Here is a 19,010-nt window from a genome sequence, read left to right as displayed (position 1 = left end):
TAATCGTAGATAGATTGACTAAGTCAGCCCATTTTATTCCGGTACGAACTGATTTCTCCATGGATAAGTATGCAGAACTATATATTAGAGAGATTATACGTTTGCATGGTGTACCTATTTCCATAGTTTCTGATCGAGATCCTAGATTCACATCACGGTTTTGGAAGTCATTACATGGAGCACTGAGAACTCGGTTGAACTTCAGTACAACGTTTTATCCTCAAACCGATGGTCAATCCGAGCAAACTATTCATATTCTGGAGGATATGCTAAGAGCTTGTGTCATTGAATTCAAATGATCACGGGAAAGGTATTTACCACTTGCTGAATTTGCGTACAACAATAGTTATCAGTCAAGCATCAAAATGGCTCCCTATGAAGCTCTATACGGAAGAATATGTCATACGCCCTTGAACTGGTATGAACTTGAGGATCGAGAAGTTATTGGTCCTGAGTTGATTCAGAATACGGAAGAAAAAGTTCAAGTAATTCAGAATAATCTGAAAGTCGCAGCTGATAGATAGAAATCGACAAATCGTATGCTGATTTAAAAAGGAAAGAGATTGAATTTCAAGTCGGAGATAAAGTGTTCTTGAAAGTGTCTCAGTGGAAGAAAGTATTGAGGTTTGGACGGAAAGGAAAGTTGAGTCCTCGATTTATTGGACCTTACGAGATTACTAAGAGAGTAGGACCAGTAGCATATTAGCTAATTTTTCCACCTGAAATGGAAAAGATACACAATATCTTTCATGTCTCAATGCTTAGGAAATATCGATCTGATCCATCCCACATTGTGACTACTGAAGAAATTGAAGTTCGACCAGATTTAACTTATGAGGAAGAACCTGTTCAAATATTAGCTCACGAAGTCAAGCAACTAAGGAACAAGACTATTCCATTGGTTAAAGTATTGTGGAGGAATCACATAGTAGAGGATGCAACATGGGAACGTGAAGAGGACATGAGGATTGAGTACCCTTACCTCTTTGCATAATGAAAATTCGAGGATGAATTTTCTTAAGGGGGAGAGTTGTAACATTCTCAATACCGGGTTAGTGACTAAATTGTAAAGTCTCAGAATTTGGTGGTTAAAATAAAATGAATGACTAGTATAAAGATTTACATGTAAATTATTGTGTATGATGGAATTGAAAGGAAGAAGGAATGGAAGGACAATAAAGCAATTGCAAGGAAAAATAATTAAAGAAAGGATAAGTATGTATATATAAGGATACACGTGGGTGGAAGGGGAAAAAACACCCAAGACTTCCAGAGTTCTCTTCTTCTTCTTTCTTCCTTGTGCGTGTGAACCAAAGCAAAGGTAAGATTTCTGATTATTGAGTTTCTTGTTAAATTTAATATTGGGTTTTGATTATTAGATGATAACTAAGATTTGAAGTTCTTAAATGAAATCTTGGAAGAGAGTTCATAACTAGAATTGAAAGTTAAATTTGACTTGTCATCAATCTAGTTACGATATACGAAGTGTTAAAAGCGAAATTCAAACATGTTGAATTATTGATGTAATTCTTGAATTACATATGAAGGATAGAATTTAGAGGTTTAAGATGAAATAAATGAGTATAAATTGGTTTAAGGATGTGTACTATAGTTAAGAATGAAAAAGAGGATTAAACATGAAGGATTTAATCCAAAATGAATGAATTTTTGGGTTCAAAAAGAGGATTATGGGCAGAGTGCATCGATGCATATTCATCGATGCATATTTTCATAGTGCATCGATGCATCAAGATTAAAACCCAGAAAGTGTTTGAAGGTGTATCGATGCACAGGTAGTGCATCGATGCACTCTTTTAAAATAAAAAGATCGAATGCAATTAGTGCATCGATGCATCCCATTAATAATAAAACATCGAATGCATTTTATGCACCGATGCACAAGTAGTGCATGGATGCATAGCTTCATTAAAAGAGGAAATTGACATTTATCTTAATCTAAAGAGTGAACCATTAGAGTATATTAGTTATAATACTGATATAGATCCATGTGTGATTATGTAGATACTAAAAGTAAGCTTATTCCGGAACGATCAAATGATTAGAATCGAATCAAAGCAAAGCTAAGGTGAGTGCATACTATATGTATAATATAATGGAATAAGACTTGTGATAAGTCTAATTCCTATATTGATTTTCATAGTACAATAGTTGTGAACATGCATACATGATAATTATTGTAATACATGCATAAGGCATATATATGTTCATGTGATTGGAGAAATGATGTATATATATATATATGAATAGATTCAAATACACATGTGATATGATATGTGATATGAGAACATGACATGAGCTACATGATCACAAGAGAAATGACATGAGCTACATGATCACAAGAGAAATGACATGAGTACATGAACATATGAAATATAAGAATAATGCCATAGTATACGATATGAGAGCTATAGGTGTAATTGGCATGCCAATAGTCGAGGGTATAATAGTCCTTCGGGATGTAGTCCTTCGGGATGTAGTGGTCCTACGGGACATATATGACAGTCCTTCGGGACGAATACTGAACTAAGGTTCAGTGCCCCATGAGGGAATTGATACGAGCTGTGGTTACAGCATTAGTGCACAACCTCTATGTACTCACATACCTCTATTCTCAATAATATACATGGGCAATTGAAATACAAAGTAAGGTGAAAGTGGTACAAGAAGGTAAGTTTTGTACATGCAAGATATGATTATATATGTTATTGTGTAATAGATACATGCATATTGAAATGTCATGAAGATATTGTTGCATATTCATTTATTGCCTCACTAAGTCTATGACTTAGCGTGTAAAGGATTTACACGTAGGTACCAAGAAATAAGAAGATTCATAATAGCAGTGGCACAGACAACAACATTACTAAGAAATCAGATCAGAAGTAATTGACAAAGTAGGTATTTTATCGTGTATAAAGTGTTGGTATGTAATAAGTGGTTAATTACGAATGCTCTGATCGATTTTGTATTAAGTGGTCTCTTTTATGTAAATTAAAGTATTTTGTTTTAATGAAAGTTTTAAATTCTCGGGATTTTTCTTTAAGAATCAAAGTTTGAAAAGTCAATGTGACATCTCGTGTAACATCCCAAACTATGGGTTAGTGACTAAATGGTAAAGTTTCAGAATTTAGTGGTTAAAAAAATAGAAGAATGTATTAGTTTAATGATTTATCTGGAGATAAATCCTAAAAGTTTTAGTAATTATTGAATGAATTAATGGGTAAAATGGTCTTTTTATCTAAAAGATAATTATCTTATCTCTTTATTAAGAGATAAGCATGTAGGGATCTCCAGAACTTCTTCTCATTCTTCTTCCTCTCCTCCCGTATCTCCAAGCTCAAATGTGAGTCTTCTACTTAGTTAATTATTTATTAATTTTAAGATTTGGGTTTTGATTATTAGATGATAACTAAGCTTAAGGAAAGCTTAAGTTATCTTAACATCAAAGGATGATTGAGTTAGGAGAGATTTAAGATTTGAAGTTCTTAAATGAAATCTTGGAATAGAGTTCATAACTAGAATTGAAAGTTATATTTGACTTTTTATCAATCTAGTTAAGATATACAAAGTGTTAAAAACGGAATTCAAACATGTTGATTTATTAATGTAATTCTTGAATTACATATGAAGGATAGGATTTGAAGGTTTAAGATGAAATAAATGAGTATAAATTGGTTTAAGGAGGTGTACTAGAGTTAAGAATGAAAAAAGGGGATTAAACATGAAGGATTTAATCCAAATGAATGAACTTTCGGGTTCAAAAAGAGGACTCTGGACAGAGTGCACCGATGCACATTCATGGTGCATCGATGCATCAAGGTTAAAACTCAGAAATTATTTGAATGTGCACCGATGCATTGGTAGTGCATCGATGCACTCTTTTAAAATAAATACATCGAATACAATTCATACATCGATGCATAAGTAGTGCATCGATGCATCCCATTAATAATGAAACATCGAATGCAATTGGTGCATCGATGCATAAGGAGTGCATCGATGCATCCCAGTAATAATACTAAATCGAATACCTTTTATGCATCGATGCATCAGTAGTGCATCGATGCATACCTTCATTAAAAGATGAAATTGACTTTTCTCTTAGTCTAAAGAGTGAACCATTAGAGTATATTAGTTATAATACTGATATAGATCCATGTGTGATTATGTAGATACTAAAAGTAAGCTTATTCCGGAACGATCAAAGGATTAGAATCGAATCAAAGCAAAGCTAAGGTAAGTGCATACTATATGTATAGTATAATGGAATAAGACTTGTGATAAGGCTAATCCTTATGTTGATTTTTATAATACAATGATTGTGAACATGCATACATGATAATTATTGTGATATGATATGTGATATGAGAACATGATATGAATTAAGTGATATGAGCTACATGATCTACGTGAATGTATGCACTTGTGATACATGTGATATGATATGAAATATATAATTACACATACATGTGGTATGTGACAGAAGAGAAAGAACAAGTTATATGAAAGGTATAAGAATAATACCCATAGTATACGATATGAGAACTATAGGTGTAGTTGGCATGTCAAGTGTCGAGGGTTTACATATGTTTAAAGGCACATATGAACAGTTTACATATGTTTAAAGGCATATATGAACAGTTTACATATGTTTAAAGGCACATATGAACAGTTTACATATGTTTAAAGGCAAATATGAACAGTTTACATATGTTTAAAGGCACATATGAACAGTTTACATATGTTTAAAGACACATATGAACAGTTTACATATGTTTAAAGGCACATATGAACAGTTTATATTATGACCTCTGGATCGTGGTCCTTCGGGACGAATACTTAACTAAGGTTCGGTGCCCCATGAGGGAATTGATACGAGCTGTGGTGACAGCATTAGTGCACAACCTCAATGCACTCACATACCTCTATTCTCAATAATATACATGGGCAATGCAATTGAAATACCGAATTAAAGTGAAAGTGATACAAGAAGGTAAGTTTCGTATGTGCATTATATGATTATATATGTTATCGTGTGATAGATACATGCATCTTGAAATGTCATGATCCAATGGTAAGTATGAACATTCATAAGTTTATTGTTGCATATTCATTTATTGCCTCACTAAGTCTATGACTTAGCGTGTAAGTGATTTACACGTAGGTACAAAGAATCAGGAAAAGTGGAAATAGAAGTAGCACGGACAACAATACTACTAAGAGATCAGATCAGAAGTAATTGACAAAGTATGTACTTGGTTAAGTATAGAATGTGGGCATGTAATAAGTGTTAATTATGAATACTCTGATCGATTTTGTATTTTATGATTTTATGTAAATTAATGTATTTCGTTTTAATTAAAGTTTTAAAAATTCCCGTAATTTTCTATAAGAGTCAAAGTGTGAAAAGTCAATGTGACACATCGGACTTGTATTCGGGTCGGATATGAGTTAAGAGTGTTACATCTCAGACTTGTATTCGGGTCGAATATGAGTTAGGAGGGTTACACTTTTATCAGTGTTATTGTTTTCTTTTCTTTTTTATATATATTTTTTTCAGCTTTATCAAATTTCTGAGTCTGTTAGTTTAGTTTCAACTTCAGAGAATTTGAATTTGTCTTTCGAAGAGCTTCAGTTTCCATTTTCAGGTTATTGCTTTAGCTTCTTCTTCAGCTTGAATAGATCCGTGGATAATTTCTTCTTCTGCTTGGTTTAATCCTTCTTTTATTTTAAGTATCGAAACTTCAGATCCACCAAATCTGCTTTAGTTTATGTGACTTCTGAGTTTTGAATCTCGATTTTGAAGCTTTATTTTTTTAGATGTGATTTTCAGGGTTTTCGGCTTGAAGTGTTTTGGTTTTGAATTATTTTATTTTGTGTAGAAATAATCTATTTTGTTTTTTCGAAACGGTTACCCATTTGTTGTTTAATCAATCAAAATTTAGTAGCTCATTCGATCCAGATTATTTCTTCGACAAATGTTTCTAGCTGTTGGCCTTAAGTTAAGTAAGATAATGTTAATTTGTCTTAAAATCCTATTAAGTAACCAACTAGGCTTCTTAGTACCCCTAAATTCTCTAGCGTTTATTGGTGCACTTTCTGTCTTCTTTGGATTCCTTTTTCATAGTTCCACATAGCTTCGAATATAGATGATTACTTGAGGTCATGCCATTCTTTTAGATCCCATAGGGCGTATAAGGGGAGGGCTCGACAGAGTGGTGTCAAGGAGACTAGACTTAGAGTTTGTTCGTTGAATATAGGCACATTAAATGCTAGGCTGCTGGAGCTGACCGACGTACTTAGTAATAGGAAAATAGATTTTGCTTGTATTCAGGAGACTATGTGGAAAGGGGCTCGCGCCAGAGAGTGTAATGGGTACAAGTTGTGGTATTCAGGCGTAGATAATACTAGAAATGGGGTGGGTATCTTGGTATCCTCTAGGCTCAAGGAAAATGTAGTTGAAGTTTGTAGATACCGGGATAGGATCATGATGATTAAGGTTATTATTGAAGAGGAAGTGGTGAATGTCCTTTCAGTGTACGCCCCACACGTTGGCCTAGGGGAGGGGGAGAAACGTTGTTTCTGGGATCAGTTAGATGATGTACTTAGGAGAATTCCGGAGGACCAAAGAGTTTTCATAGGTGGAGACTCCTATTTTAACAAGAGAGATGTGAACTTGATTACGTTCCATAGCGGGGGACATTGTACCCAAATCGACTACATCCTGGTTCGAAATCGAGATCGATGGGCTTGCATTGACTGTAAGGTGTTCCCTGAAGAGGCATATGCATCACAACACAAATTGTTGGTTTTGGTGTACCGCGTACGCCACGGGAGGAGCACTCATAAGAGGGCTAAACTTAATAAACCTATGATCCTTTGGAAGAACTTACATGGAGCGAAAGCTGATGACTTTAAGAGTAAGGTTATGTCTAATATAGGTTTTGGAACTACAAACTCAAATAATGTATATATGTTATGGAAAAATATGGCACATTCCATCATAGAGGTGGGCAAAAACACCATTGGGTTATCAACAGGAAAGGTCAATGAGCATAAAGAATCGTGGTGGTGGAACGAAGAAGTCCAAACTAAGGTGAAGACAAAGCAAACTTGCTTCAAAGAGTATCTACAATACAATGACGACGAAGAAAGATCGAGAGCTAAACAAAGATACAAGGAGGCGAAGCGGGAAGCTAAGAAAACGGTGGCTAAAGCAAAGGATAAGGCATACGAGGAAATGTACAAGAGATTAGACAACAAGGAATGACAAAACGACATCTTCAGGCTAGCAAAATCCAGGGAGAATAGGGAAAAGGATCTAGGTAGCATTAGGTTTATTAAGGACAACAATGGTGTTCTTTTAGTAAAAGAACATTATATTAAGAGGGTTTGGGTCATTATTTTTTTAGCTTATTTAATGACAGTGTCTCTCCCTGTATAGATAGTACCGTTGATGGGTCAACTGACCATCATACTACGACCAATAAATGCCCTACAAGTAGGATTGGGTTTGAGGAAGTCAAAATGGCTCTTAGAAAGATGGGGAGGGACAAAGCTATCGGTCCAGATCAAATTCCTATCACTGTGTAGTTGGCCCTAGGAGAAGAGGGAGTTAAGTGGTTGACCAATATCTTTAATATTATTTTAGAGACTGCCAAGATGACAGAGGAGTGGAGAGAGCCTACAGTGATTCCAATCTATAAGAATAAAGGAGATCCTCAACGTTGTGACAACTACAGATGTATTAAACTACTCAGTCATACCATGAAGCTATGGGAAAGAGTGATAGAGGCAATTCATCTACTTCGATGGCTTATGGAGAAATATATGGAAAAAATAGAGATCTTCACATGTCGTTCATTGACCTTGAGAAGGCGTATGATAGCGTTCCCAGCGATACGATCTGGAATACCTTGGAAAAGAGACGGATCCCAGCTGCTTATATTCAGGCGATTCGTGATATGTACTGTAGATCTACTACATATGTCAGGACTATAGTTGGCGACACCGAGGCATTCCCGGTGGAAATCGGACTCCACCAGGGGTCAGCTCTTAGCCCTTACATATTCGCTTTGATTATGGACGACATATATTGTGCGACACCAGACGGTATTCCATGGTGTATGCTTTTCACTGACGACATTGTCGTAGTTGCTGAAACAAGAACTGAGCTAAATAGTAGACTGGCTACCTAGAAGACTGCTTTGGAAGAAAAAGATCTAAGGATCAATATTGTAAAGATAGAGTATTTATGTTCAAACTGCAGTGGGAACCAATGCGATGAAAATGTAGAGGTATGCATAGAAGGACATGTTCTCCCCTTAAAGGATTGTTTCAAGTATCTAGGGTCTATGATACATAAAGATGGGGGTATAGATGATGACCTTACACACCGTATAAAGGCGGAATTGCTAAAGTGGAGGCCTGCTACCGGAGTTTTGTGTGACAAGAAGGTACCTCTAAAACTTAAGGGAAAAATTTATAGAATAGCAATAAGACATGCATTGTTGTATGGATCAGAATGTTGGGCAATCAATAAGGATCACGTAAGGAGGATGGAGGTCGCAGAAATGAGAATGCTTCGATGGGCTAGTGGTAGAACTCTGTGGGACATGACACCAAACTTTACTATTAGGATGTCCTTAGGGGTGGTGTCTGTATTCAAAAAATTGAGGGAGGGAATACTACGGTGGTTTGGGCATGTCCTTAGGCGAAAATCGTCGAATGCAGTCAGGAGGGTAGAGTCGATTACAGTCGATGGTGCCATAAAGAAATGATGACCAAGGCGGAAGTGGGAAGACTGCTTAAGATCTGATTTGAAGGATTTTGCCCTTACCGAGGACATGACTTCTGATAGGAAAGTATGGAGACTTAAGACCAGGGTAGCCGAGTAGTGCGGGTCACATCCATAGGGTGTATCATCTCTGTCTTCTTTTATTGCTTAGGTAGAAATTTTCATGACTTCTACTTTTTTATATGTTTCTGTCATTTAAATTTATGAAGGCTTACAACTAGAGAGCGGAGAAGTGTTTGCCTTGGTTAGGTTTTAACACATTTGATTTTATTCCTTCTCGTTGCTTGCTATTGTTGACTTCTATGTATCATTCTCTTCATGTTTCCTCTTTTTAATTTTAGTCGGGTCTTACGTTTCTGTCTATATCCAGAGCTTTTTACGCAGGGATTTATTTGCATGAATTACTTCCCATTACAGACGCGCATATGTAGACTGCATATGAACATTGTTTCAACTATGTGTTTATTTATTTATTTATATATGCATTGCATTTTATCTTTATTTTTAATTTTCTGACTGCCAGAGGTCTTCCACGGAAGCTGCTCTCAACCTGACGTTGGGGGCAGCCTACTACTCTACCTCCCCCTTACCCCATTATATATGAGAATATGGTTTTGTTGTTGTTGTTGTTTGTGGTGTAAGTGTTGAAAGAGAGGAGGAGTCAGACGGATAGTTGAGCGATATTTATGGAGAACAATTGGATTTAAATGAAAATCTGCGCCTTTTGTTAGCTCGGACAGAACCCCACGAAGGCGCGCTTCATGATCCGCGCCTTCCAACATGACGTCAGCTTAGACAGAACCCTGCAAAAGTGCACCTCATGATCTGCACCTTTCCACCATGGCGCCAGTTCGGACAGAATCCCGCGAAGGCGCCTTTCATGATCGGCTTTGTCAGAAAGGGTACTAGATTAATAATATTTAAAGAAAAAATGTCTAACAGATAATATTTCGTTTTTACAAAAACTAACTTCATGTTAATAAATACAAAAACTATCTTAATTATATGTCTAGTTTATACATATGATTATATTTATTGTAACATCAATAAGGTGTGAAAAAATATTTAATCTTTAAGAAGACCTAAAGAATACGGTATTTCAGAGAAGATGTAAAACAAGTTTTCCACATACTAAATACAGTATACGATGTACAGTCTAAAAATCACCAAATCGTCCAAGTTCCAACCATCTCTTAAAAAATCATCAGTCTTCATACTAATATTGTAACAAGCATTATATTTAAAAAATAAATTTATATTATCCTATTTAAGTTAAAAGTTTCAACTCCATTATCTAAGGAATCTTATCATAAACCATTATATATAAAATATATATATATATATATAACTAATTACGTAAAAAAAAATAGCTCTCTCAGAACAAAATTAGTTTCCAACATGAAGATATTCGGACAAGGCTGAAACTTTTAGAATGAAGTTCAATCATCGAGAGCAGATGCCGTAATTTAAACAAAAATATGTGGAGCAAATCTTAGAGTCAATCGATTCGAAGAAAGAGTTTTTGGATTCAGATCTGAAACAGGAGAAGAGAAAATAACTCAAATCCGAACAGAAAATTTGAGGATGGGAGGTCATCTTTAACCCCTGATTTCAATTTATACTGCTCTGTAAACCCTAAAAGTCGCCTCCGCCTACCAGGCACCAGCAACCGATTTCAAGACCAAAAGAAAAGGCTTTTTTGGACTCATAATGGGCTGAGTCCAAAGATTGAAGTTCATGTATCATATATATTGTTTGCCTTATATTTTTTAAAATTTCATAATATTTTATATTTAGGTAGAGATGGTTGTTCAAGATGGTTTGTATTTTAAATTTATCTTTAAATTTTAAAATATTTATATAAAATTTTAAATGATGTTTTTATTCAAAATTAATTTTTAAATTTTAGTATATTTTATATCAATTTCAAACTATTGATATCATTTCATTTGATTCTTTCGTTAATTTGACATTAATTTTTTTGATTAAAAATATTTTAATATATTTTAAATGTCTTAAGAATTAAAATCGTGACCTTCAAAAAAATTATTTATAAAACCATAAAAAATAAATTAATATATTTTTTAAGATTATAGGTTCAAATCCCAAGACATTTAAAAATAATTTTTTTTAAAAAAATAACACGTTCAATTCTTAATACTTTAAAATAATCAATTTTTTTATATAAAAAAGTTACATATTTAATCGTTGTTACTTTAAAACCCATTAGAGTTGATATCACTATTATGAAATGATCAAAATATAATCATAGCAATAATTTGAGGATTAAATATTCAAAATTATCTCTGATTATCGTATTCATAAGAATATAATAAAGTTTAAAAATTATCTTTGACAATTCAAAATTAATAAATTTTATCATATATTATTTATATATAATCTTTTAAAGTAGTTAGTTATAATCCTCTAAGCATACACTTGTTTAGTGATTGATTAGAATAACCATGCACACGTGTCGTCACCGTCATTCCATCGATTCATGTAAATGCATGTCTTAAACTAGTAACTAAAAATTACCCGGCCAAGATTCTGAACAGTGAATGAGGTCAGGTTAATATTACAGGTTCGACATTATTCACTCTTAGTGTCATCCCTAGAAGAAGATTCAGCCAGCTTAATATCACTGGAATACTTTTTGATCCTCAACGAAATAAGAACGCTCGACATAATCCCGAGTAAAGGAAAAACATAAGACCGAACCTTTGATTTCTGAGAGCCAGATGCAGACGCAACCGCTGCACCAGCAAGGCTACCGATGGAAGTGTTCTGCAGGATCATCGGGATACCACCAATAACAGTAGGAAGCAGAAAATCAAGTACGAACCTAACATTTGTGGCAGCCAGAGCATAATTGATGACATACGAAGGGATGGGAGAGAAACGTGCAAGAATGACAAATCTCCAACCATCACGTTCGACACCACAAGAAAGGATATGGAAGTATTTATTGCTATGAACCCAGTTCTTTGCAGAAGTTGAACTTCTGAAAACCAGCCTAAAAAAATTGACAGTACCAAAATTGGTTACTATAAGCGAAGAGAAATACCCAAAAGAAAGAATAATATATAGTTCTAGAAAGGAAAAAAAGATCAATGTAGCAACAGATTCACAATGCTAAGCTCACTCTCAGAATACCAAGCTGGCTTTTGGTTATGTGAAATCAAGTACAAACAATGCAAACTTGGTCTTTTTATGAGAGGTTGCTTACGATAAACTCACTGAGATTATACTCTTTGTAGTCATTCTTTCATTTAACATAGCTGGACAAATAGAGAAGGTTAGGACTTGGCAGTAATGCAATGCTCTTCTTATTAACAATGGTGCACCAAGATTATACCCTTCTTCAAAGTTCTTTACTATATGTTTCTCAATTCTTTTGGTGAAAAATCTCTTCAGCTGGTTTTAATACCAGCATTTACTCAATTTCCAAGTTTTATCAAGAATTTCATATCAGAAAACTGTCATAAATCAATCAGCTATGTAGCTTAAAGATCAAAACATTGCTGTATTATGGTTAACAATGGGTACAATTGCAAAACCAAATCAAAGGCAAAGCTCTTTACCAGGATCAAAAAAGCTGTACGAAGTGCACAATGCTCTTACCATAAGCAGGAACTGAGGAAAGGTTAAAAAATGATAAAAAAAGAGTTTTTTTTTTTAATTTCATTGATGTGTGGTGTGATTTGAACTTTTAACCTTTGCAGCCCGTTTGGTTCACGGATTTCTTCATTCCTGGGAGGAATTTTTTTTCCCGATTAAGATACCCATGTTTGGATAGGCCATATTCCCAAGTGAGGGTAAAAACTAAATACCAACAGTGGTTTTTTTGTTCTGTTTAACTGGGAATCCAATACCATGTCTCCCTTAGGTATTTGTTTATTCCCGTCCTCTGTTGGCTAAAATACTCTTCTCCCCGTTAGCTTGGTTCTGGCTGAAACAAAATTTCTTCTTCTTCAATTTGACAAGAGTTGCGAAGATCTGTCCATTATTTCTCCAACGGACTTCTTCTGTGGTGCTCTAGCTCTATCTGCTAATCTGTTGCTAGGTTTGTCTCTCTCTCTCTCCCTATTTGTAGTTTTTGTTCCTCCCAGTAGTACTATTAAATCCACGCGTTTCTATTATTCAAAGGTTACTCCTCCATCTTTGTCTTCTCAGTTCTGTCTTGTCTAGCACTCGATCTTGAACTGGGCTTTGATGGGTCTTTGGTTTCGAGTTTAGTTATTTCGTTTGATTCATCGACTTGATGGTGAATTTGAAACTGGGTTTTCATGGTCTAGGGAAAATTGTTCGCTTCTTTTCATGGTCTAGGGAAACAAAGGTTAGGGTTATTTTGAATTATTTTCATTAAACGTAACTAATCATTTTTCTCGGTGGTTCTTTTGAGTTATTTTCCTAGTATCATGTCCTATCCTTCCATTATTTAGTGGGGTTTTTTGGGGGGTAAATGGAGGTCTTGATACATCATCTGGATGGAATTCAGGAGGTTGATAAGTCTTGGTTGAGCCTCGTTCTCTCCATTGTTGCATTTACATCATAACTTGGTTTCTGATAATTGTCTGTTAGAAAGCAAAGTTAATTCTTGGGTGAAAAACTGTAGTTGCAATTCTTGTTCAAGAGTTACACGGTTCCCTCGCTACAATGACCCATTAAAGGTATGAAGCTGTAATACTTCGTTCTACCATTATCTTCTTTTTTCTTTTCCTTGTGTGTGGGGTTCAAGTATCACTTGTTGAATTTTCTCCATTTCTTTTTGCAGCTTGTAGAAACAAGAAAGGGGCGTTGTGGAGAGTGGGCCAATTGCTTCACATTGTACTGTCGTGCTTTTGGCTATAACTCTCGTCTGGTTAGTCATTTATATGTCAATTCAATCTCCAAATCCAACTGACTAAAACACAACTCTTTCTATCGTTAAAAAGAATATGGTTAAGTTAATTTATAATACGAAAGAAATTTGTTCCGACTGTTGTACTTGCAATATATATGGACCTGGAATTGTTATTCTTTCGATCTGAAGCTTTTGATGACATGATATCTGTAATATCTAGTCCACTAAATAGAAGGATTTGGAAATTCAGTGAAGATAAACCTTTTATTTGATATTAGGACAATGTTTGACTTGGATTATTTTGATTATGTATTGTCTGCCAAACAAAGAACATGTTCAAGATAGATTTAAAGAATTTTGAAATGGTATTTTTGTTTATGTATAATATTTTGATGTCTTTGACATTGTAAATGAAACCCATTTTTAGCTTTATAACTGAGTGGTTCACTGGTTCATTTGCTGATAATTGTATAAATTGAAGTTATTGATTTTGCAATATATGAAATCAATATTTATGGTGGCACGGAATGTATCTAGAATTGTGTACTTTAACAGCAAATGCGTGCATAGTTGCATACATTTTAATTAGCTCTAGCTGTTTAAAGATGACATTCCATGGGACTTCGGATAATTTGCTTGCTTGAGATGATGTTTTATTTGCACCAACTCTTCATTTTCAAGTCCTTGATTTTACAGACCATGTTTGGACAGAGTGCTATTCAGAAGCCCTGGGAAGGTAAAAAAAACCCAAATTGATGCCTTTTAATCTTCAATTGGGAAGGATCCCTATTATGTAGCAAAGAGGCTAAACTATGTGGTCATTTCACGAACTAATTATTCATTCATTTTTGTACAGGTGGATGCATCTTGATCCTTGTGAAGCAATCTATGACATACCGCTATTATATGAAAAAGGGTACTCTAATTTGTGTTATTATCCATTTTCAGGAAAAAAATCTTTTTTTTTTGTTTTGATACTACAATTATAGTAAATGCTTCTTATCTACAAGTGGAAAAAGAAATTAAATTATGTAATTGTTATTGCAGAAGATGGAGTTTATGATGTCACTAACGTTACACACGAATTGGAATGAAGTAATTATGATAAAAAAAAATAGCACTTTATTGCCTCTAATGCTTATTTCTTCTTATTCTTAGTATTGTTATCTATGCATTGTTATGAAGAAACATGATTCCCTTCCCCAAACTCGTCTTTTTGTTCATTACCATTTTTTTCAGGTTTTGTCTCGACGAACCATTAACAGAGAGTCCTCTCTGGTGTCTGCTCTCACTTCAATGACCAAATAATGCCGAAGTAACTTTACATCTCAAAATTCTTTCAGTATTGGAAGACCGTGACAGAATTGAAAGGGAAGCTCTAGACAGAGATTTACTTTCTACTGATGATGCTCTGATCTCTTTACCTGGGAGGCAAAGTGGGATAAGCAATGGAGCATTGCAAGATCAAAATTTGGGACTGACTCTCTATGTTCATCTGCTTGTGAAGTTCGCATATGCAAAGACAAGCACGTCACAAAAATCTATAATGCTTTTTCTTCTATACTTCATAAGTTTGTTGAAGAATATGTAATTGCTTCAAAAGGTGTTAAAGTTCTCAAGATTCTTAGAGCAACCGTTGTAGAGCTCAAGAAATTACCGTATAAAAAATGAGAGCTTCTTTAAAGTCAAACTCAATTGTTGGCACATCATTGTTGCATCGGTTGTTGCCCTCCTTTAAGGAATTTCTTAATGCTCTTTCACTGAAGAGTTTTTTGTGTATATAATATAGCCAACATATATGATTAAGTTTAGAATGTCATGACTATTATCTTTTGTAAGTCTGAACATTGTTGTTGCTTTTGATGGTTAATGTTATACTTATTTTTGTTCTGTAAGCTAAACAAAGAACGTAAGCTTATCTCTTATCCTTCAGTTTGCACTTTTACTTTTCATTTTAACTTTAGAACATTGTTGTTGATTCCCAGTGTTTCTCATAAATGTTGAATCGTAATGGGTATCCAGAATACCACATGTTTTGTGTTCATCTAGCCCTGTCTGCAAAATAAAATGAAACTGTTGTGTTATAATAAAAAGGGTCTTGCAAAGTCAATAGGTTGCTGCTCTATATTGGATGCTGAGTTACGGGGTATTTATGAAAGTTTGAAGCTTCCATGGGAAATTTAACTCCATACTTGTAAGATATTTCTGTTCAACATTGAAAACTAAGTGGACAAGAGAAGACTATCCCTTAATTATGTTCCGAACACCTATTTACTTCTCAATTTAATTCTTTATACCGGATTGATCCTTATTCCATGTAAGCCTGGTTTAAATTGTTTTTACTATATTGGGATGGCAGGGCATTCGTAAAAAAAGAGATTAATTATTACCTCGGCAATGTTAAAATAAAATTGGGAATGTTGCCACTCTAGGAGAGAATAATAATAACAACCTCAATCAAGAACTTCAAAATAAAATGCTGAAATTATTGAATGAATAAATATAATTTTAGCTTTTGTTATGATTTTAAAAAATGTTTAAATTATAAAATTTAGCTTTTGTTATCTTTAGGAGTAAAATGGTTCATCTATTAAAATTTTCATATGTTATTTAGTTAAATCATGATGTAAAATTTTAATATATTTTTAGATAATTAATGTAAAAAATAATATTATTTAAATTAAATAATACATGATATATTTACTCTTTTATTCTACCCATTTATCTTTTAAATTTTATAAAAAAAAATTATATAATTTTATTAAAAGTATATAATTTAAAATAATAAAGTAATATTTTTTTGCTTTTTTATATATGAATATTTTAATTTAAATATTTAGAATTCCACTTGTTAACACATATAGCACAAGAACAATTTGGTAAAATATACATTCTAGTAATCTCATATTCTTTCAACCAAACACAGTAATTATACATTCCTGCCAAACAAATTATATGATATTTTAATTTAAATATTTAGAATTCCACTTGTAACCACATATAGCACAAGAACAATTTGGTAAAATATACATTCTAGTAATCTCATATTCTTTCAACCAACACAGTAATTATACATTCCTGCCAAACAAACCAAACACAGTAATGTAACATTCCCAGTAATCATATCCCTGGTAATCTTACATTCCCACTTGTAATCTTATATTCCGTGAACCAAACGCACCTTTGGTGTAATATTAAAGAGCATATGTTAACTGCAATAATTATATATTTAACATTAAAATTAATTTTTATCAAAGGAACCATCCAATCGGTCAGACGATAAATAGGAGATCAGACTGGCTGTACCTCCAATCTAGTTATTATTAAGCTTGGCATTCTCTTCGCTCGATATTTGAATATTATGTATCAGGTAAATGGGAATAGAATTGATAGTTCGAACGGGATTACCATCTTGAGTTATTATAAAAGAATTTCAAGTATTGTTGCTCTTATGATATTGTAATTCAATCAACCTTAGGGTGTCGTGCCGCCACTAAAGAACCCTAGGCATGAAGCTAGGGAGTTTCATCTCTTCTCCTCTTTTCATTATTCATTTTCTCTACTTCATCAAGAATAAATGATAAACGGTTTACGAGAAAGATAACTGATATTGAATCAGAAAGGGCCGTTCAAGCTCAAATGAACACAAATTGTACGAATCAAAAGGAAAATTCACACAGAAAAAGCAAGCAAAAAACAGGAACACTAAGATTAGAAAACATAATTTAAAATGCAAATTGGAACAAAAAAAGGAGAACAGAGACGGGTACCTGCCAATCCAGAAAGAGAGGGAAGCCCCATAAGCTTAGCGGAAAAGACGCAGAGTACGGCGGGGAAGAAGCCGAAGAGCAAAGAAGCGCCTGCCTCGAAGAAGACGGCGTAGGGCAAGCAGAGGGAAATGGTGAGGGTGTGGAGGAAACGTAAAGAGGATGGCCCAAACCCCTAATCGCTCCGACCATTGCTGGAAATAGTGGAGAGCGGCGTCTTTGTCCAGTCCCAATGCGCCTCCGTATTGCTTGGCTATGGCAATTACAGCTACCAAAGCCCCTACTTTGATCCACCTCCCTACCTTCATTTTTTCCCCTTTGCTTTAGTCAATGCTCGCACTACACTGTTACTTACCAACTAATATGTATGTTAAATACCCTTATTGTATTCTTCCCGATTCACCGCCTGAGTTAACAATTAGGTAGAATATAACAAATAACCCGAACTTTTGATAGTAGTGTCAATTTATTCGTATTGTTTTTTTAAAACATCTTTACATTGAACGTATTTTAGGTCAAAAATAATCTACGTTGGATGAAAACCACCAGTAAACTGACGTTTAACGTCGAGTACTGACGAAACGTGCACGCGTGGAGGGAAAAGTTACATGGACGTCTAGGTCAGCGAGGTCATCAGATCGCTGACGTGACACTGTCACGTCATATTTTAAAAATTATTATTTATATTTTTATATATTAATCCACACCAATCAGAGAGTGACACGTGTCACTCTTTAATTGGTGCACAATGAAATGATGAAATAACATAAGAAGGGACTCATCTTGGGTCTCAAGATGAATTATTCTCGTTTGCCATCATACTAGCTATTTGTTTGAGTAATGAATGAAACGTATTATATTAATAGATGCCTCGCACTGATGCTCTCATTAAAGCCATAATCGAAGAAGTTCAAGCATAAACTCTGCCCCTGCGGATGGCTCTGTTGTTGTTGTTTTATAGAAGGAACAGAACTTGGATTCTTAGTTAAACTAATTGAATTACGATTGGCAGCAAACTGAGGTGATTTCTGAATTCGCTGATGTTGATTGCTAGTATTGTTGTTGTTGTCGTTATTGCTGTTTTTCTTGAGCTCGGGTCCAGGATTTGGATCACTAATCCAAAAAGACGATTGATCATTTCGCCTTGATCAGTAGTGTGTTACTCATAGACCAAGAACCAACTTCAATCCCAATATTGAAATTAAACAAAACTTGAACTTTGTTCATCAGATCTGAGCTTTGGGTGATAAGTTCTATTGACCCCAACTCAATCCCATTTTCCAACGGTATACAAACCATAGTTTGCAACCCAAAAACCTGTTTAAGTACTTCATTCAAAATTTAACGTTAAGTTTTGAATTTTTTTTAAATAACTAATAGTTTAAGTACTAAACACATTAAGTTTTTAACGACGGGGGTATTAAAATAAAATGAAAATAAAATGAAAAGTAAATGTTAGGTATATTTTGAAAAATTAAAAGTTTAGGTACTAAAACGGACCAAAGTTGATAGTTTAGTTAAATAGGTAGTTTACCCTAAATTTTAAAAATCTCCACCATTTCTATCAAAATAAGATTAA

At 34.3% G+C, this 19,010-nt stretch overlaps 1 pseudogene; it reads right to left on the bottom strand.

Moving 5' to 3' along the window:
* Positions 1 to 11,238: 11,238 nt before the first annotated feature.
* LOC120181436 lies at positions 11,239 to 17,766 on the bottom strand (annotated as a pseudogene).
* Between the last annotated feature and the right edge of the window lie 1,244 nt (positions 17,767 to 19,010).

Source organism: Hibiscus syriacus, unplaced genomic scaffold (genome assembly GCF_006381635.1).
Source record: "Hibiscus syriacus cultivar Baekdansim isolate YM2019G1 unplaced genomic scaffold, ASM638163v2 tig00112523_pilon, whole genome shotgun sequence".
NCBI classification, from domain to species: Eukaryota; Viridiplantae; Streptophyta; class Magnoliopsida; order Malvales; family Malvaceae; genus Hibiscus; species Hibiscus syriacus.
Note: the sequence above shows the minus strand (reverse complement) of the source record. Positions and strands in the feature narration are given on the sequence as shown.